Here is a 20,629-nt window from a genome sequence, read left to right as displayed (position 1 = left end):
ATAGTAGCTGAGGCCATACGTCTGTAGTTATTATTAATAATAATGCCCGGCTCCTTGACTGAATGGTCAGCGTAGTGTTTTTCGGTTCAGAGGGCCTCGGGTTCGATTTCCGGCCGGGTCGGAGATTTTATCCTGCAATGGTTAATTCCCTTGGTTCCAGGATTGGATGTTCGTGCTGTCCCTAACATATCTACAACTCTTACACCACACGTAACATTATCATCCACCACAATCACTCGTAGTTTCCTACTCACGGCAGAGGCTGCCCACCCTCATCGGAGGGTCTGCATTATAAGGACTTCATCAGGTTACAAATAGCCACACGAAATTATTAATACTAATAATAATTACACTATGAAAGAATTAAACTTATCGGAGAAAAATTATCTTCTTTTTTTGCTAGTGGCTTTACGTAGCACTGACACAGATTGGTCTTATGGCGACCAAGGGGTAGGAAAGGCATAGGAGTTGGGAGGAAGCGGCCGTGGCCTTAATTAAGGTACAGCCCCTGCATTTACCTGGTGTGAAAATGGGAAACCACGGAAAACCATCTTCAGGGCTGCCGACTGTGGGATTAGAACCCACTACCTCCCGGATGCAAGCTCACAGCCGCGCGCCCCTAACCGCACGGCCAACTCGCCAGGTGAATAATAATCTATGTTGGTGTCATTTTCCAAAATAAAGCAGATATTAAAAATTATTATGTATGAAACCTAAATATTATTATGGCTCTCATAATGTTAACCTAAAAGGCGTTATTAACTAGTTAGTGTCTGGCTCCATGGCTAAATTGTTAGCAAGCTGGCCTTTGGTCACAGGGGTACCGAGATCGATTCCCGGTAGGGTCGGGAATTGTAACCATAATTAGTTAATTCCCCTGGTACAGGGACCTGGTGTATGTGCCGTCTTCATCATTTCATCCTCATCACGACGCACAGGTCGACTACGGGCGTCAAATCGAAAGACCTGCACCAGGCCTCTCCGGAGGCCACACGGCATTCCATTTCACCTAGTTAGTGACTACGCCGTTTGCTTCATGTAGCTGTCAGTTTAAATTCGGGAGCCCTGAAGATTGTTTCCCATGTTTTCCCATTTTTACTTCAGTCTGTACCTTTATTAAGGCCACAGTCGCTTCCTCCCTACTTCTAGCCCATTCCTACCCTATTGTCGCCATACGAATTTGGGTTTCCCCTAACCTGGGTTATCCGAAATGCCTCCGAAATCGATTAATAGGTACGAAAAACTGATGTCCTTATTTCCGAGAAAATATGATATGACGAAAAACTGATAACAATATCTCTTTCAACGCCCCGTTATAATTATTCACCATTATTCAAAACAAAAATATTGGGAGAATTTTCAGGTAAGGTGCAGTATTATTATTACTATTAAACTCATGCTCTTGACACAATATTTTACTTCTGAAATGATCAGTATGTTGTATCTTAATGGTGATTCTTGGTAGGTAAAGATCAGTGGCGTGTACTGAGGGCTATCAAGGCTATTGGTGAAGCCCAAACCTTATATGAGAACGATGTAAATCTAAAGCGCATGTTAATGTAAGTATCTGACACATTGTTTCAATTACAAAACTTGAAAGAAATGAGAAAAAATGTCGCCCGTATTTCTGAGAGCAAGGCATCGGAGACTGATCTTGCAGCCCAGGCGCTGCGTGCCTCTCCCCTCACCCACCTAGCTCGGCTTCCTGCTGTATGTTCGAAAGGTGCGGGAACCGGGGGGATAGGTCCGTCAGATAGCCACTGCTAACGAACAACCATGCGTTACTCATCGTATATAGGCCTACTTCCTCATCTCATACTTCTGACTGAATTATATAGATAAGAGTGCTGTTATTTCACTCCGGTTTACTTCAGCATCCTTCTAGGAGGACACTGCAGAACTGCTGTTACAGTTTTCTCTTTATAGGTAATGGTAGATCTGCTAAAATAAAGTGCTTCTTTCAGGTTTAGTGATCTCTTTTGTTGGTTGGAATCGAACCTGTGATCATGGGCCAGACACGACCACTGATCTCCCGAGGAAGCTAATACACCAGTCAACGATGGGTACGACCGCTGGCAATGCTGTAAAATTCAAAATGTTTATTTAATAATAATAATAATAATAATAATAATAATAATAATAATAATAATAATGGTGCACGGCATCTATATAGGCTTGGTGGTGACCTAATGAGAATGAAATGAAATGAGAAGACGTCATAAACACCAGTCCCCGAGCGAGAGGAATTAAAAGTACTAGAAGGTTAATTTTGAGAACTGAACCGGAGCCTTCGGACCACAGGCAAGCATTGTATCCATTTAGCCACAAAGCCGGTCTTTAATTTGCTAAGGATTTTAATTAGAATAAACCTTAGGCTACCTTCTCCACTGATCACGTGTTGAGTATTGACAGTAGCAGGGGCCAGGGCAGTAGCTTGTGAAGTTGTCCGGCTCTATGGTTAAATGGTTAGCGTACTGGCCTTTGGTTCAAGGGGGCTCGGGTTCGATTCCCGGCAGGATCGGGGATTTTAATAACCTTAATTGGTATATTTCCACTGGTTCGGCGACTGGGTGTGTATGTCGTCCTTAAAAGTAATGAAAAAGGAAAACAAGGAAAGAATGATAAAGATAAGAAAAACATCAATAAATTTAAAAAAGGAAGTATTAAAAAAGCAGCCTTGACGACACAGCAGGCTTCTCCGTTCGCTATTGGCTGCAGCTCAAAACGCTGAAAGTTTGTCGTTCGCTAAACCAACCATCGAAAAGGGGTAAGTCTACCTGTAGCCAAAGTCATGATCCCAGCATACGCCACTGGTAAAGACAGATTATATAATTGTTTCACAGCTTTCTGTTTCCATCAATTTGTTTGCAGTCCTGCACAAACTAGGCTTTATCATAATATGATATCATCTGTAGTTAATTATTTACTTATTACAGTCGCATTTTCCGCCATAGCACCAGTCAATCTAGCGAGTACATTGCTGTGCCACCAGCGATCCATTTCATAGAGATCCATAACTACAACCTCACCGATACTAGGTGATACGTAGGCTTAAAAGCCATATGAAGTTACGGTGGGTTTCATCAAACACAATATCCCGTATGACAATCAATTACATAAATTATGTTATGTATTTTCAGTTTATTTACAAGTGATAGATAATCTCAGTTTAACTCTTTAACGAGGTTCATATAGAAGGTAATTTTCCAATGTTATCTAGAGTAACAATCATGTATTCGCTTACCTGCCTTTTGACGTGTCAAAAAATCACATCTTTACGCGAAGTTGATAAAATAATAATAACAATAATTCTTAACTGTTTGGGGGTTTCCAAGACGCCCCGACTCGTCTTCAGCATGACGTCGCATCCCCCCACCCCCAGAATCCGATTGGGATGCGTGCGCTGCTTGTCAATAACGGTGGATTCCTGCAATGAGTTACCACCTAGGGCAATAGTTTGTTTCCGTTGTGCCATCATGCTTCAGTTTGGTTTGGAGCAATTGCTCACTCCAAATACAACCAGGATTGTTAGCCATGGAAGGCCTTGGTTGTTATTGAGGCATCTGTTTTACGGCCTAATGGCAACTTTCCTTCTTAATCCAGGCTTCGGACCGTTAACAACAACTACTGAACTACTCAATCCGCCCAGTAGTTACTGGAGGCGGAGTTACTGCCAACGCACGGTCACCTATGACGGGTGGATGGCTCTCAATGGACAAAATGAATTTTTAACTATTTTCACTCCAAACCAGAAACAACAATTCCCTGGTACGTTAACGTCAATAAATACCTCGAAGAAATGAGCCTACGAACAAAACCTTTTCATAACAAGCATCGTGAATTTTGGGACTTTCCGGGATGTGAAGTGGACAATTGGTGCTCGACTCAGCGAGCTAATGTAAACCTAGTGAATCAATCGAAAACTGAGTAAAAGACAGAATGTATAATGAACCTTAACGTTGTCCCTAGTTGGCCGATTAGCAAATAATAAATAGTAGTATTTTCATTAGTAAGTTATATCAAATAGAAAATGGAACATGAAAGTTCCAGAAGATTGTGAGGGACTAACAAATATTAACACAAAATATATAAAATGAACAATGATCAACAAACAAGTGTTTAGGGCAGGGCCTCTCAGGGTGCATGCACTGTGCACGGTGCAAAAGCGACTTCGCTTGGTTGACCAGAGTGCAGACCCCCACCTCTCGATTTGGATCTATACGCGCTGTCTCTCTCTTTCCCCACGCCTGTCTCGCTCTCTCCCACTGTCTTCCTCTTCCTCACTTGCTCCGTAGCGCTCCAAATCCGAGCCGAGTTGAGCCGAGCTTAGCCGAGAAGCCCAGAGACGAAGCGTTGGTCCGAGCCGAGTGGGACCGATGCACTGTGCACAGGAACTCTGCACCGCTGTTTGCGCGCGTGCGATTTTTGGCATTTCAGAGGCCCTGACTTACGGCAAACTGAAGGGAGGTTCGCATAGCGAGCTGACGGGAAGAACAGACTGTATTCCCCCACTCTCTGGTCCTTCCCACTAGATATAGCCGGTGTTCTCTTCAACAAGCAGGAATTGTGAAACAGTCGCATTATCAATTTTTTTAAAGGGATAGAAATGAGAACCAAGCAATGACTTTCCTTTTTTTAATTTAATGTCATAGCACCTGAAGAAAATGATTTCCTTTCCGTTTATGCAAACCTGGCATCTTCGAAGGAAATTCTGTGACACGCACCGTAATTCGTCTTCTATTATTTCACTTATAACTTTCTTTTTCCAGGGCCTCAGCTGTAAGCGGTATGTTTCGACAAACTTTTCGTCTAAAATTTCCCCAGTGATCTGGAGAACGAGCTGGCCACAATCTCCTACTAATTATCCAATCAGCAAAGGCATTTCCAATCGCAGCCGTATACGAATTACATGCTTGTAAGCCGTACCACCGTCTAGCTTCCTCAGTCAACATGTTAAAGAAGGGATGAAAAATACTCCTCAGGTATCACTCAAAGTTCTCTGGTTCATAAAAAATTTGGGCCCAAACTTCCTTTGTCTTCTGCACACCTAAAACCCACTATTGTGTCATGAATAGAAGCCTCATATATCACGCGGGAACTTTCATTGTCCCAGCGTCGAGTAGTCTATTCTGAGAATCAGTGTACCCCTGAGGTGAAATTAAGCTTCGTCAGACATGATCAAAAGCGAAGGAGCTTTCTCCCTCATGCGTGGATTGTAGCACCCACTCGCAGAATTTGGATCTGCAACATTTAACTTGTCTCCTAAAGTAATAGGGAGAAATATTTAGAATGGTAAGCACTCTTAACACTATGCTGGGCGAGATACCACTCTCCTGTGCTAAGCGGCTGGACGATTTACGTGGACTAACCTAAAGTCTGGCTCGCATATTGTCGTTGAAGAAACAAAACTCCGTATGTCAAAATGCTGTTCCTATCCACATTTATTTTTTGCTTAATATTGGTCACGCCTCAGCCATATATGGATATACAGTCCATCAGAACACTTTTCGCTGTGTTCGTTTTCCTATGCATATGTATAAAAGAAAATGAACCTCATCGTACCGTACTCTAGGAATGTATGTTTGATCGTCCCTTGAGTGCGGGAATGCAGCCAGTCCTTCTCGTCAGCTACTTTACACACCTCGCTCAAGTTTGCCGTGTACCCTTGTTGGGTGGTCACTGTATATGCCAGTAATGAGAAAGAAGACAATCGAAGGGCTTCTTTGAGATTAGGCTCAAAGTCAATGAAATAGGCTGAAAATAATCCACAATTTGATTAAGATGAAGTGGGAAATCAATGTAATATATCAGAAATAATAGAAAAGCTGGCATAAATTGAGGCGAGAAATCGATGTAATACACAGAAAACTATCGCAAAGCCAGTAAAAAAATGAGCCGGGAAGTCGATATAATAATACACAGAAAACAATAAGAAAGCTGCTACCGAGCAAGTTGACCGTGCGGTTAGGGTCACGTGACTGTGAACTTAGATTCGGGAGATGGTGGGTTCGAATCCCACCATCGGAATCCCTGAAAATGTTCTTTTCGCGGTTAAACATTTTTACACCAGGCAAATGCTGGAGGCTGAATCTTAATTAAGGCCACGGCCGCTAACTTTCGCAATCCTATCCTTTTCTAATCCTTGCGTCTCCAAAAACCTTCGATGTGTTAGAGCGACGTTAAAAAATTAGCGCGAAAACACCTGCTTTAAGACTAGATGGACCGGGCGAGTTGACCGTGCCGTTAGGGGCACGCGGCTGTGAGCTCGCATCCGGGAGATAGTGAGTTCGAATCCCACTGTCGGCAGCCTTAAAGATAGTTTTCCGTGGTTTCCCATTTTCACACCAGGCAAATGCTGGGGCTGTACCTTAATTAAGGTCACGGCAGCTTCCTTCCAACTCCTAGGCTTTTCCTATCCCAACGTCGCCATAAGACCCATCTGTGTCGGTGCGACGTAAAGCCACTAGCAAAAAAATATACTAGATGGTAAGTCCACATAATACAAAGAAATCAATCGAAAAACTGGTATAAGATGAAGTGGAAAGTCGACAACAGTGTCCATCACAAGGATGGACAGAAGTTAAAATAAGACCTAGGCAAGGTGGACGCTTACCGTTAAGTGAAAGGTTCTAGCACTTCATGAAGCAGCTGCATCTAAGAAAAAAGGCACAATTGGACAAAATGAGTTTATGTGGTACGTAATATTAGGCCTTGTCGAGGTCTAAGGAAGCATGAAAAAGCAGCTGTCACAAATTTTCACAAAAAATTTGCTTTTCTTTCACATTGACGTCCTTTAAGAATTCATTTGTCGCGAATGCGTTTGAAGACCTTCATCATGTGGCTCAGAAGTCTGATTCCGTCGTAATTACACACAATTTCACTTATAATGCCAATATTCACTTATTATTTTCCATCTTACTTTCAAAGTACCATGAAGCTCTCCACAGGCTTAATCTAGTATCACTAGCTCAAATTTCTAGTGTTCACTTCTCTGCTCTTTCTCTCCTCTTGCCATTAAAAAACAATGAGTCATTGTTAAAAGGAGATATGTGTCACTTAACCAGCCTATCCAATAAATTCATGAAAAAAAAAACTGAAACAAATTATTACCTTCTCCGAAAATCGTAAAAGTAGTTACTGGGACGTAAAGCCAATACTTTTGTTTTTGCTAGGGGCTTTACGTCGCACCGACACAGATAGGTCTTATGGCGACGATGGGATAGGAAAGGCCTAGGAGTTGGAAGGAAGCGGCAGTGGCCTTAATTAAGGTACAGCCCCAGCATTTGCCTGGTGTGAAAATGGGAAACCACGGAAAACCATCTTCAGGGCTGCCGATAGTGGGATTCGAACCTACTATCTCCCGGATGTAAGCTCACAGCCGCGCGCCTCTACGCGCACAGCCAACTCGCCCGGTAAAGCCAATACTACTACTACTACTATTATTATTATTATTATTATTATTAATAAATTGCTACCCTAGTATACAGTCTTACTGTACATAAAATATATAATATACACTGACTGACAGAGCACATGCAACACCAAGAAGGAGTGGTCAGAACTTTATGCCAATTGCAGGGTAGACTGACGTCACTGAGGTGTGCTCATGATGTGAAATGCGCCGCTGTGCTGCGCACGTAGCGAACGATAAATGGGACACGGCGTTGGCGAATGGCCCACTTCGTACCGTGATTTCTCAGCCGACAGTCATTGTAGAACGTGTTGTCGTGTGCCACAGGACACGTGTAAAGCTAAGAATGCCAGGCCGCCGTCAACGGAGGCATTTCCAGCAGACAGACGACTTTACGAGGGGTATGGTGATCGGGCTGAGAAGGGCAGGTTGGTCGCTTCGTCAAATCGCAGCCGATACCCATAGGGATGTGTCCACGGTGCAGCGCCTGTGGCGAAGATGGTTGACGCAGGGACATGTGGCACGTGCGAGGGGTCCAGGCGCAGCCCGAGTGACGTCAGCACGCGAGGATCGGCGCATCCGCCGCCAAGCGGTGGCAGCCCTGCACGCCACGTCAACCGCCATTCTTCAGCATGTGCAAGACACCCTGGCTGTTCCAATATCGACCAGAACAATTTCCCGTCGATTGGTTGAAGGAGGCCTGCACTCCCGGCGTCCGCTCAGAAGACTACCATTGACTCCACAGCATAGACGTGCACGCCTGGCATGGTGCCGGGCTAGAGCGACTTGGATGAGGGAATGGCGGAACGTCGTGTTCTCCGATGAGTCACGCTTCTGTTCTGTCAGTGATAGTCACCGCAGACTAGTGTGGCGTCGGCGTGGAGAAAGGTCAAATCCGGCAGTAACTGTGGAGCGCCCTACCGCTAGACAACGCGGCATCATGGTTTGGGGCGCTATTGCGTATGATTCCACGTCACCTCTAGTGCGTATTCAAGGTACGTTAAATGCCCACCGCTACGTGCAGCATGTGCTGCGGCCGGTGGCACTCGCGTACCTTCAGGGGCTGCCCAATGCTCTGTTTCAGCAGGATAATGCCCGCCCACACACTGCTCGCATCTCCCAACAGGCTCTACGAGGTGTACAGATGCTTCCGTGGCCAGCGTACTCTCCGGATCTCTCACCAATCGAACACGTGTGGGATCTCATTGGACGCCGTTTGCAAACTCTGCCCCAGCCTCGTACGGACGACCAACTGTGGCCAATGGTTGACAGAGAATGGAGAACCATCCCTCAGGACACCATCCGCACTCTTATTGACTCTGTACCTCGACGTGTTTCTGCGTGCATCGCCGCTCGCGGTGGTCCTACATCCTACTGAGTCGATGCCGTGCGCATTGTGTAACCTGCATATCGGTTTGAAATAAACATCAATTATTCGTCCGTGCCGACTCTGTTTTTTCCCCAACTTTCATCCCTTTCGAACCACTCCTTCTTGATGTTGCATTTGCTCTGTCAGTCAGTGTACTACACAAATTTATTTTAATGAATAATGAATAAATCTAGACAATTGTACTATTATTTTCAACTTAATGTTGAATACCAGAAATTACGCACATTAAGAAAAGGTTTAGTAACCACATTACAGCTGTCGGCGAAATATTTTACAATATAGAGATCGGGATAAGGATTATAGTTACACCTTTTAGGGGAACAAAATAATAATATCATTGATTTTACGTCCCATTAACTATTTGTTCTCTCTCTTTCACTGCGGGTAGCAGACTCAGGTCGTATTTATTGTTATTGTTTGGCAGCTAACGACAGTGCGATTCCACCTTTACCAACCATGACAGTTTCCTCAACAGGACGAGTTCCAGTCAATGGAAAGAAGTTAGATGATCTACCAACGTTTTCTCCCTACGGTGTTGGATACGATATCTGTAACACTTGCAATATAGAACAAGATCAGACTCGAAAAGAAAAATCCAGGTACAAATCAAAGACGGTGATGATGGAACTGGTAAATAATAAGATGAAAGACACGAAGAACGTTAGAAGTTGGTAAACCATCTTATTATTGTGAGGGAAAAGTATAGGCCTACTAATTAATTGGGAACCAAAGTGAGTGATTTTACCGCATTCGTTTCAGTTTTCTGTTTTAAACATATTATTTGCGCTTGTCAGTCTTGCCGGTTGTTCTCATCCGTAGCAATGTTTCACACTGAACAATTAATGGCTGAAAACAAGAAGTTACATGCAAGTAATTGTTAAAAGGTGATACTTACAATTGTTTAAATTGTTGCCATATGGGTGTATGCACGTATTTGCTTTACCTGAAGTTGCAAACATTTCATATCGACGGGCATACAAAGTGAATAAACCGATTCTCGTCCTATCACCGCAGTTAAGCAGCCCTGGACAAGGTCAGTACTTAGGTGGGTGACGGCTTGGAAAAGCCACGTGACTTGGCTATTTCATCCGCCCAGGCGGAGTAGAGGTAGCTTACCTGTCTCTTAGCTAAGATCATCGGGTTCGTTTCCCGGCCAGTTCAGTTATTTTTGCCTGATCTGAGGGCTGGTTTAACATCCACTGTTTGTTATGCACATTATATTATTTTATTTATTTTATTTTGTTTTACTTTGAGATCGACTTTGTCAATTACAACTGTGTGTTGTTTATTATCATTTCCTTTAATCCATTTATCCTCCCGGGTTGTTTTATCACACGGACTCAGTGAGGGATCCCAGCACTATCGCCTCAAACGCAGTGTTCTGGAGCTTGAGACACTTGGTAGGGGATACAAATGGAGAGAAGGACCAGTTCCTCGCCCAGGTGGGCCCCATCTGCTGTTCTGAACAAGGGCCTTGTGGGGGATGTGAAGATTGGGAATGATAGGCAAGGAAGAGTGAAGGAATCTGGCCTTAAGTTAGGTACCATCCCGGCATTTGCCTGGAAAAGAAGTGGGAAACGACGGGAAACCACTTCCAGGATGGCTGACATGGGAATCAAAACCCGTATACTAATTTGACCTCCCGAGGCTGAATGGACTCCTTTCTAGTCCTCGTACCACTTTTGAAATTTTGTGGCAGAGCCAGTAATCGAACGCGGGCAGCCAATCACACTAAACACTACACCACAGAGGTGGACGTTTACTGTTCAACGCCAATAAACATTACTCGCCTCTGTTTACTCTTCGGAACTTCGCATCTATTTGAAGACGGATCAAGTGATGTTCCGTTGCCTGTCAGCCCACTTTCGTTCCTCTGAAACTATTCGGTGATCATAACATGTAGGCCTAGGCCTATATGAAATATGCCAATGAATTTAACAGCTTCCTTATTCACAGTATGCCATATCTCGTTTCACAAATAAACTTTATGTTCCTAGACATTGTATCGTTGCATTATTTTATTGAGTTTGTTAATGGAGTATGGCCTCCGGAGAGGCCGGATGCAGGTTTTTCAAATTGACACCGATAGAAGACCTGAGTGTCTGTGAAGATCGGGCCCTTCCTATAATTAATTCTAATACTGAAGAAGGCATGACATCCAGTCCCCGCGCTAGACGAATTAACAACTCAAGGTTAAGATCCCCGACCAAGCCGAAATCGAACTCGGGACTCTTAGGGCAAAAGGCCAGCAAGCTACCCATTTTCGAGTCGGGTATTTCATCGACTGATTTCACGTGGTGTTCATCTGTAATAAACACATAATTTATTGAAATTCACAGTCCTCACTGTTCACACAAATTCCCCGTTTTAAGCTGGATGTTTTTGTGACAAATAGGAAATAAGGGCATTTGCTACAGTATCGGTTATATCTCTGTTGGTATGTTGCTTGTCAACAAAGGTGAGAAAATATACTATGGTTTGAGATCAAACTATTATCCGCACACTTTATGTTGGTGCATTTACACCCTAGTGCTGAATCGGTCGACCTCGGCGATCTTCGAGATTCGTACTGGCAACCTTTGAAACACAAACTATGAATCGCTTAAGCATCGTTGTGCGACATCTGGCGTACACTTTACGTACTAGTACTGTTGTTGTTTACACAACAAAGCCAAAGTATAGAATTCATGCTAGGAACAAGATTCGCATCGAGAAATGTTTTATAATGTTATATAATGTGTATGTGACATAGTTGTTGGCTTAAGATGATAACGGTTTAGAAACTTCGTATCGATCGATCATATTCTCGATTCAATTCAGATTTCATTTTCCTTCGGTTGGTAGCACTATCGATACCGGGACACCTCCCTCCTTACTCCTCACCACCGTACACAAATGCACCAACATAAAGTGTGCGGACTATACTCTACCTCCCTGTTTTGGTCCTTTGGTGACACAGAGTAAACACGCATGGCTTTAGCGGTTATAAAGAAATTACGATGCAATGGAATGCATTAGAGATGAATCTGGCGTTCAATGGAGTGGAGTTATAATTAATGATTCGTGCCGTGAAATGGGAGTGCAATTGCTCTATCGTGCGGGAAAATGGATGTTCGTCTGTAAAATTGAACTTCGGATATGTGTGTGTATTCATCATGAGATGTAATGTGCTGCTAATTGTACAAGGATGAATGTCCCATAGAGAATATATCAGTGATGAATTTGTGCTGGCGTTGAAATCTGACTCTAGTCGTACAATCCTTTTTTTTTTTACATATTCAGTTGCAGTTGCACGCGGCTGACAAAGCCGCGATACGTTTATCATAATTCCCCGCAGTGTATTTCAGTTCCTACCATAAATTGTATGTAATGCTACACGCTCACTACTAGATCGACCCAGTTCATACAGGTTACTACTGAGGCGTCGGTCGGTAAGGTCAGGAGACTCTCTGTACAGTCTGTTCCAATACTACTACATATAATTCCTTTAATTAAAAATGAATCATTCTTCCATTTTCAGAGAACAAGGTGAGTTACACATTTTAATAGTTTATTTGAAATCAAAATTGAACTTTCTTATTTTCTTACTGGCTGGTGTACCCGTGTTTCACTACGGAATTCGACATTGTACAGAGAAATCTAAATGAAGTCACGTACACGTTGTAAATAATATTTTATTAAATTGCACAGTGACATACGCATTTTAAAATTACATTTTAGGCACCTTTCACTAAACTACCATTTCATCCACCTTGAATAAAGTTATTTATAACCTAGACTATAGTGATTTATTCTCCGGCTTTATGTACCAATTTTCATTAAACTCTCTTCACCCATTTTCTCGTGGCTGGGCACTGATGTGGACTTAGCAATATAAATCGAAATTCATGAATATCTCTGTTATCATAGCCGGTATGATAATAATGTATAAGGCATAGATGATCGGACATGTAATTATATATACCTTTAGTTATGTAGTATTTATTGATAGGACCATTGATAACATAAATTTTTGAGAATTGAATTTCAGATATTCCCCTAAACTACCATTTCACTTGGCGTGGATAAAATTATGTATAGCCTAGATTGTAGTATCTTGTTCACCGACTTTGCACACCGATTTTCATTAAATTCTCTTCACTCTATTTCTCGTGATGCGTGTACATACATACATAGAGACAGACGGACAGTAAGACAGACAGAGACGACGGAAAATTAAAAAGTGTGTTTCCTTGTTACTGTAGACACGACCGAAACAGAGCATTATTTTTAGTTATACGCAATGTACAGACAAAACTATTATTTTATATTTATTGAATCATTCGTGTTTCATATGATGTACTCGCTTTCGCTCGTTGGGGGCTGCGCCCCCAAACCCCCAATTCCTCTACATTACAAGAGGCCCCATGGAAAATTACTGTGAGGAACCGGTACTTCGTTACGAAAAACGGATTGTGCCACCAGAAGGCTCATTTATTTGCGTATATTTTTGGTCCTATAATATTTTCTCGTACCGTATATTAAAGGTTTATAGCAAAGATAACCTTAAACGTTTTGACGTGGTGCAAATTACGTACGGTTCTCACAAGATAAGAAATATTTTCCTAACGTAACGGGGAGTTATAGTCTTGAAACTTGCTAGGTTTATCGTGGTTGAAACGTTCTATATTTCCGTTATTTGACGCTTTGTCGTATCTGCATCGTTTACACCGTAGATTGGTTTAGAACCTTGGATTAGCAGTACAGTGTTTCCGTTTTACTTTCGTTTTTCCATTTTTTCAGAGTGCTAGAATCATGCATTTTGCTCAAGTGTGACCCTCGAACGTTCTAGTGAGCCTGCTAAATTTCATGAACCTATCGGTCTTATAAGTGTGTAACAAAGTAAAATAAATTACGGAAAATGTAAAAATGGACGTTAAATCTGACAAATGCAGTCCTATCTAAGGCATAAGGGATCAAGATACGACTAAAATTCCCGGGTCAGAAGTTGTAGATCTCTTCATGATCGGATCCGAACGTCGTGTCCATTTGGTGGTAGGACTTACGGTTTAGCCACCGAAATCCTCGAAACGTTAGTTAGCACCATAATGAAAATTACTTCCAGATTTCGATATTTTCTGGAGATAAAAACGTTAAACAATGCAGCTCTTTCGAGTTTCTCCGTTGGTTGCAGGCCGAAGTTGTAACTGCGACAAATTGTAATTTTCTGGCGCACTGCAACATATCGTCTACAATTTATTTTATGGGAAGGGAAGTAAAAATAACAAAAAATCAGCGTTTGGAACTTTTCCACAATACAGCCTAATAGCTATCATATTGCCAAAATTTCAAGTTTCTAGCTCATGCCTAAGTGGGTAAACATTTATGTCAGCCAGTGACCCAAACGGTTTTATATATATAATACAGAGCCAGGCAAAGTGCACGCTAAATAGTGCAGACTTTTGATTAAGTAACATACATTATGCTGAAATTAGGTTAGTGTTTCTACATATCCCTTCAGTTTCCCATGCATTCAAGGCAGTAGAATAATGAAAGTCGGTCTACACATGGCCAATGGTCGTGCCAGGGAGCGTGCTGAACTTAGTGCATCTATCTGTCTTATGAGTGTGTTAATTAGTAAAACAATTATGCAAATTTAACAAAATTGACCAAAACTGGGGAAATGAAGTTCAATCAAAGGTAGAAGGAATCGAGATACGATAAAACGTCATAGGACCAAAGTTGAAGAACTCATCATTTTAAGCAAGAAAGTTCAATCCCTTTATTGATAGCAATTTCCCTTCACACACAAGATTGCTCGAAACGAAAGTCTGCAACGTCATTAAATTTGGCTTCATATTTCGATTTTTCAGTGGGTTAAATATTCAAAATTTGAACTTGTTGAAATTTCTTCGTCGGTTACAGGCTTGGATCTAGAGCATTTCCAAATATTAATTTTGTAGGGCACTGCATCATGGCGTCCGCCATTTTGTTTGGGAAGGAGGGGGCAAAAATTAAAATTTGAATTTTTTGGAATTCCTCCGTAGGTTGCAGGCTAATAGCCATAATATTGCCAAATTTCAAGTTCTTAGCACATCTGGAATGGTCTAACAAGAAATTTGAGTCCGATACTTTGATTGGGTAGGGGGGGGGGAGTAAATGTGAAAATTGGAGTGTGTTGGAATTTTTCCTTCGCTTACAGCCCAATTTCATTCTTCAAATACATGTGGAAGGGTTTAACACGAAATTTGAGTCCGATATTTAGAAGGGGGGGGGTCTATGCAAAATTTGAACTTTTTGGAAAATTTCCGTGGGTTCCAGCGTAATAGCTATCAGACTGCCGAATTTCGTGTATCTATCTGTCCTATGAGTGAGTGAATCAAAGAAATAATGGAGGTTGAACGAAATTGACCAAAACCGGGAAAATGAAGCTCAGTCTATGGTAGAAAGGGTCGAGATACGACAAGAAGTCTTAGGACCAAAGTTATAGATCACTTCATTTTAACATCCGAACGTGCGATTCATTTATGATAGCAATTACCGTTCAGCCACAAGATAGCTCGAAACGAAAGTCTGCACAGTAATTAAATTTGGCTTCATAATTCGATTTTTTTAGTGGGTGAGATTTTAAAAACTTGATCTTGTTGCAATTTCTACGGCGGTTACAGGCTTGGAGCTAGAGCATTGCCCAATTTTAATTTTGTAGGGCACTGCATTATGGCGTCCGCCATATTGCTTGGGGGGAGGGGGCAGAAGAATTTGATTTGGCGGGGTGGGGGCTAAATATGAAACATTTGAACTGTTGGGAATTTTTCCTTGTGTTGCAGCCTAACTGTTATCAGATTGCCGAATCTCAAGTTCCTAGATCATCTGAAATGGCCTAACACGAAATTTGAGTCCGATATATTTGATTCGGGCTGGGGCTATATGAAAAATTTGACCTTCTTGGAATTGTTCCTTGGATTACAGCTTCATAGGTATCAGATTGCCGGCTGGAAGGGTCTAGCACGAAATTTGAGTCCGATAATTTGATTGAGCGGGGGGGGGCTAAATATGATAAATTTGAACTTTTCGGATTTTTTCCATGGGTAACAGGCTAACAGGTATCAGATTGCCGGCTGGAAGGGTCTAACACGAAATTTGAGTCCGATAATTTGATTTGGCGGAAGGGTGTAACACGAAATTTGAGTCCAATATTCTGATTGCCGGGCTGAGTGGCTCAGACGGTTAAGCCGCTGGCCTTCTGGCCTCAACTTGGCACGTTCGAATTTGGTTCAGTCCGGTGGTATTTGAAGGTGCTCAAATACATCAGCCTCGTGTCGGTAGAGTTACTGGTACGTAAAAGAACTTCTGCGGGACTAAATTCCGGCACCTCGGCGTCTCCGAAAACCGTAAAAGAGTAATTAGTGGGTCGTAAAACAAATAACATTATTATTATATGATATTTTGATTCGGTGGGGCCTAAATATGAAACATTATAACTTTTTGGAATTTTTCCTTGGGATATACAGTAGAATAATAGCTATCACATTGCTGAATTTCAAGTTCCTAGCTCATCTTGAAGGGTCTAACAAGAAATTTCAGTCCGATATTTGATGGGTCGGAAGGGGGGCTAAATATGAAAAATTTCAACTTTTTGGAAATTTTCCTTGGGTTGCAGCCTAATAGCTATCAGATTTCCGAGTTTCAAGTTCCTAGCTCATATGCAAGGGTCTAAACGGAAATTTGAGTCCGATATTTTGATTCGGTGGGGGGCTAAATATGAATAATTTCATCTTTAAATAATTTTCCCTTGGGTTACAGCCTAATAGCTATAAGATTGCCGAATTTCAAGTTTCTACCTCATCTGGAAGGGTCTAACAAGAAATTTCAGTCCGATATTTGATGGGTCGGAAGGGGGGCTAAATATGAAAAATTTCAACTTTTTGGAAATTTTCCTTGGGTTGCAGCCTAATAGCTATCAGATTTCCGAATTTCAAGTTCCTACCTCGTCTGGAAGGGTCTAACCCGAAATTTGAGTCCGATATTTTGATTCGGTGTGGGGCTCAAAATTAATAATTTTAACTTTAAGGAATTTTCCCTTGGGTTACAGCCTAATAGCTATCAGATTGCCGAATTTCAAGTTCCTAGCTCACTTGGAAGTGGGCAAACATTAATGTCAGTCAGTGAGTGAGTGAGTGAGTGAGTGAGTGAGTCAGTTAGCCTTGTGGCTTTATATATATAAGACTCGCTTTCGCTCGTTGGGGGCTCCGCCCCCAAACCCCCAATTCCTCTACATTGAAAGTGGTCATTTGGAAAACGGCTGTGACGAACCAGTGCGTCATTACGAAAAGGGGATTGTGGAACCATACGACCTTATTTTCGCGAACATATTTGCTCATATAATATTACAGTATATTCACGATTTATTGCAAAGGTAGAAGTAAACTTTTCGATCGTGTGAAAATTGCAGCCTAACGGTACGTCGTGTCGGGGTGCAGATTGGGCCATAAGACGACTGCACTTTTAGTCGCCCAAATTTTAGTCTTAAGGCATTTTGTCGTATCTCGCCTATTTATACCATAGAAGGAAGTGAATGTTTCGATCAATGTAAAAGTTCGTCCACTTTTCACAGTTTGAAAAATTATTTTCCAAACTTAGGAGACAGCTACAGTCTTGAAACTTGGCATGCGTATCGAGAAGTAAACAACATTTAATGTCGGTTATTTTAAATAGCTATGTGACAGCGGAATTTCACGTTAATAGCTCATCTGATAGGGTCTAACACACCCGAAGTTTGGGTCCGACATTTTGTTGGGGGCAAAATATGAATAATTTGACCTTTTAGAATTTCTCCTTGTGTTACAGCCTAATAGCTATCCGACTACCGAATTTCAAATCACTAGCTCATCTGGAAGGGTCTAAAGTTATTTGTAGTCCGATATTTGGATTCGTTAGGGGGGTTACAGGCTAGTAGCTAGAACTTTGCCAAATATTAATTTTGTAGGGCACTGCATCACGGTATCCGCCATTTTGTTTGGGGGGAGGGGGGCAAAAATTTAAAATTTAACATTTTTGGAATTTTTCCGTAGGTTACACGCTAATAGCTATCACCTTGCCAAAGTTCAAGTTTCTAGCTCATGTCGAAGTGGGTAAACATTTATGTCAGTGAGTGAGCCTTGCGGCTTTATATATATAAGATTACAACAAGGACAAACGTCACAAAAGACTACAGCGGAAAATTGTAAATACTATAGAGCGATCCATATCAATATTTTTCATTTTAATGAGTTCTAAATTTCCTCCGCAAGCTAGTGTAAACTTGAAATTAACTTCAATTATCTCAGTAGATCTGGGAGAGTCTATATTGATAGCCGTACACTTCATTGTTGACTATTGTGAATATTTCTGGCTATTGTTTGCAATTATTAATTACTTGCAGCCCCTAGAGTTCATTTCATATTAAGAAAACAGTATTGCTCTTATGGACCTACACGACAGCCATTATTCCTCGTGATTAAAGAAATCTACTTTAGATTGTATTATAAAATAAATAAAAATATAAGGCTTTTCTGTCCGCAAATTATAGAATAAACTACATTTTCTGTTTCATAAATACATTCGCAGGGAGGAAGCACAATGGAGGTACAACCATCGCTTTGTTGCCTTCCTTCAGTTCCCTTCTGTGTTGCTCGGGTACATGTAACGAGTAATCCGTTACTAGGTGAATCGCCGGCAGCTTGTGATTGTTGAAGAGAAGTATTCCATACAGTGTGATTCAGCAGCCCCTTCCAATATCGTTAGCTGCAGCCCAACTAACGTGCACATGGTTATAGGGGTGCTATTCCCCTGCATGTGTACTGTATGGCACTATTTTGCATACGATTCTGAACCCTTGCGAAATGTTATATCATCCGTTCTCAAAACATGACGCCTTGAAATCATGTAGCAACGTCCTTTTACCAAGTAACTATGTTAATGTGTCGTACCTCGTGACCGGGTGTAACGAAGAGGGTAATCAATGCATAAAACTAGGCAACAGTGCAGTAATTAATGACTTAAACACCGAGCAGGATGGCGTATGTGCTGTACTCTCGATGTACTACCACAATGCTTCCAGCAGTGTAGCGTACCGGATGTTGATAGGCGTTCGCCTAGCAATCGACGGTATGTGCCAGCGGACGTTGGAATCCTGCATCGATCAAATATTTTTCCATCGGTATGATGTTTGAATACGTAAACACAGGCCCGCGTTTGTCACATTCAAACAATAGAATGACGTTGTTATTCATCTTGTGGCCTGCGCATACTTACTGGTAAGGGCCTGAATGTAATGTAATCTCTGCTGCCATTCAGCATATTTTCCACAGAGGAATACGTTGACATGCTCCTCATTTATTAGGAAGGAAGACAAAACGCGCGCGATGCACTACGTCTGTACCAGGAACGGTCTCCTGATAAGCGACACCCGGTTGCTACGATATTCCGCCGTGTTCAAAGACGCTTAAGGACAAGAGGTGTGATTTCCAACCTGCCACCAGTCTGCGATAGGCCCGTTATATCGGTTGAAACAGAAGAGGGCGTTCTGGAGGAAGCTCGTAATAATCCACATATCAGTACAAGGATGAATGCACACCAGGTGAACACCATCCAGCCATCCGTATGGAGAACACTGCATGAAAATACTTTTCACCAATACCATCTTGAACTACACCAAGAGCTCCATGGGCGAGATTTCGAAGCTTGAACGGAGTTCTGTCGGTGGCTGTTAGGCAGGCTGGGCAATGATGCAGCATTTGTATAGCGTATCTTGTTCTCGGATGAGTTGCGCTTCTACAATAATGGGAACATCAATTGCCACAACATGCACTATTGGAGTCCGGACAATCCTCACTGTCTGTGACAGGCGGCCAATCAAAATACGATGGGGGATCGCCTGACTGGACCTTATTTCTTTGTGGGCCATGGATGGGCCCACGCTACCTGCACTTTCTGAGTCAGGAACTCCCACTGCTGCTGGAGGATGTGCCCTTGCACGATCGTTTGACGATGTGGTTGCAACAGGATGGAGCTCCACCACATTCTACTTTGCCCGTTCGTAACCATCTAAACGAGGAATTGCCAAGTAAATAGGTAGGACGAGGAAGTCCTGTCTCTTGGCCCACCAGATCACCGGATTTAACGCCATTAGACTTAGAATCCTGCATCGTTCAAATATGTTTGCATCCGTATGATGTTTGAATACGTAAACGCAGGCCCACGTTTGCCACATTCAAAAAGTAGAATGGCGCTGTCATTCATCGTGTGCCCTGCGCATACTCCGCTGATCAGTGCCAGACTGTACTGTAATCTCTGCTCTCATTCGGCATGTTTTCCACAGAGAAATACCTTCACATGCTCCTCGTTTATGGGGAAGCAAGACAAAACCCGTGCAAAAAGAACGTCGTTTACACTCAAGCGCCACAAAACCCCGACCAGCTCCGGCAACTCATCGCGAACGTCTGCCGAGCAATTACATCTGGAATGCTTCAGCGCGCAAGACGATCTATTGAACACCGGTCCGAATGTATATAAACCAAAACGGTCATTACATAGAGCATTTGCTGCTATCAAACATTGTCAGGACAGTGGTGTTCCTATTATTTCCGGTCTGTATGTGTCCCGCCTGCTAACTAATCGGCCCTCCTTAGGGTCACAAACACATTCATTCACACACAATTTGCATGAAAGCTGGAGTTGTGTTCGGTACGTATTAAACAAATTTGTAATCTTCACCCCGGATTCGGACCTCACACCTGACATAAAAGCCCGCTCCGCTACGTCTTTACTAAATACACTACTATTCCGTACAGCACACAGGGCAGCTTATA

Source organism: Anabrus simplex, chromosome 1, assembly GCF_040414725.1.
Source record: "Anabrus simplex isolate iqAnaSimp1 chromosome 1, ASM4041472v1, whole genome shotgun sequence".
Lineage (NCBI taxonomy): Eukaryota > Metazoa > Arthropoda > Insecta > Orthoptera > Tettigoniidae > Anabrus > Anabrus simplex.
This window is presented reverse-complemented; position numbering follows the sequence as displayed.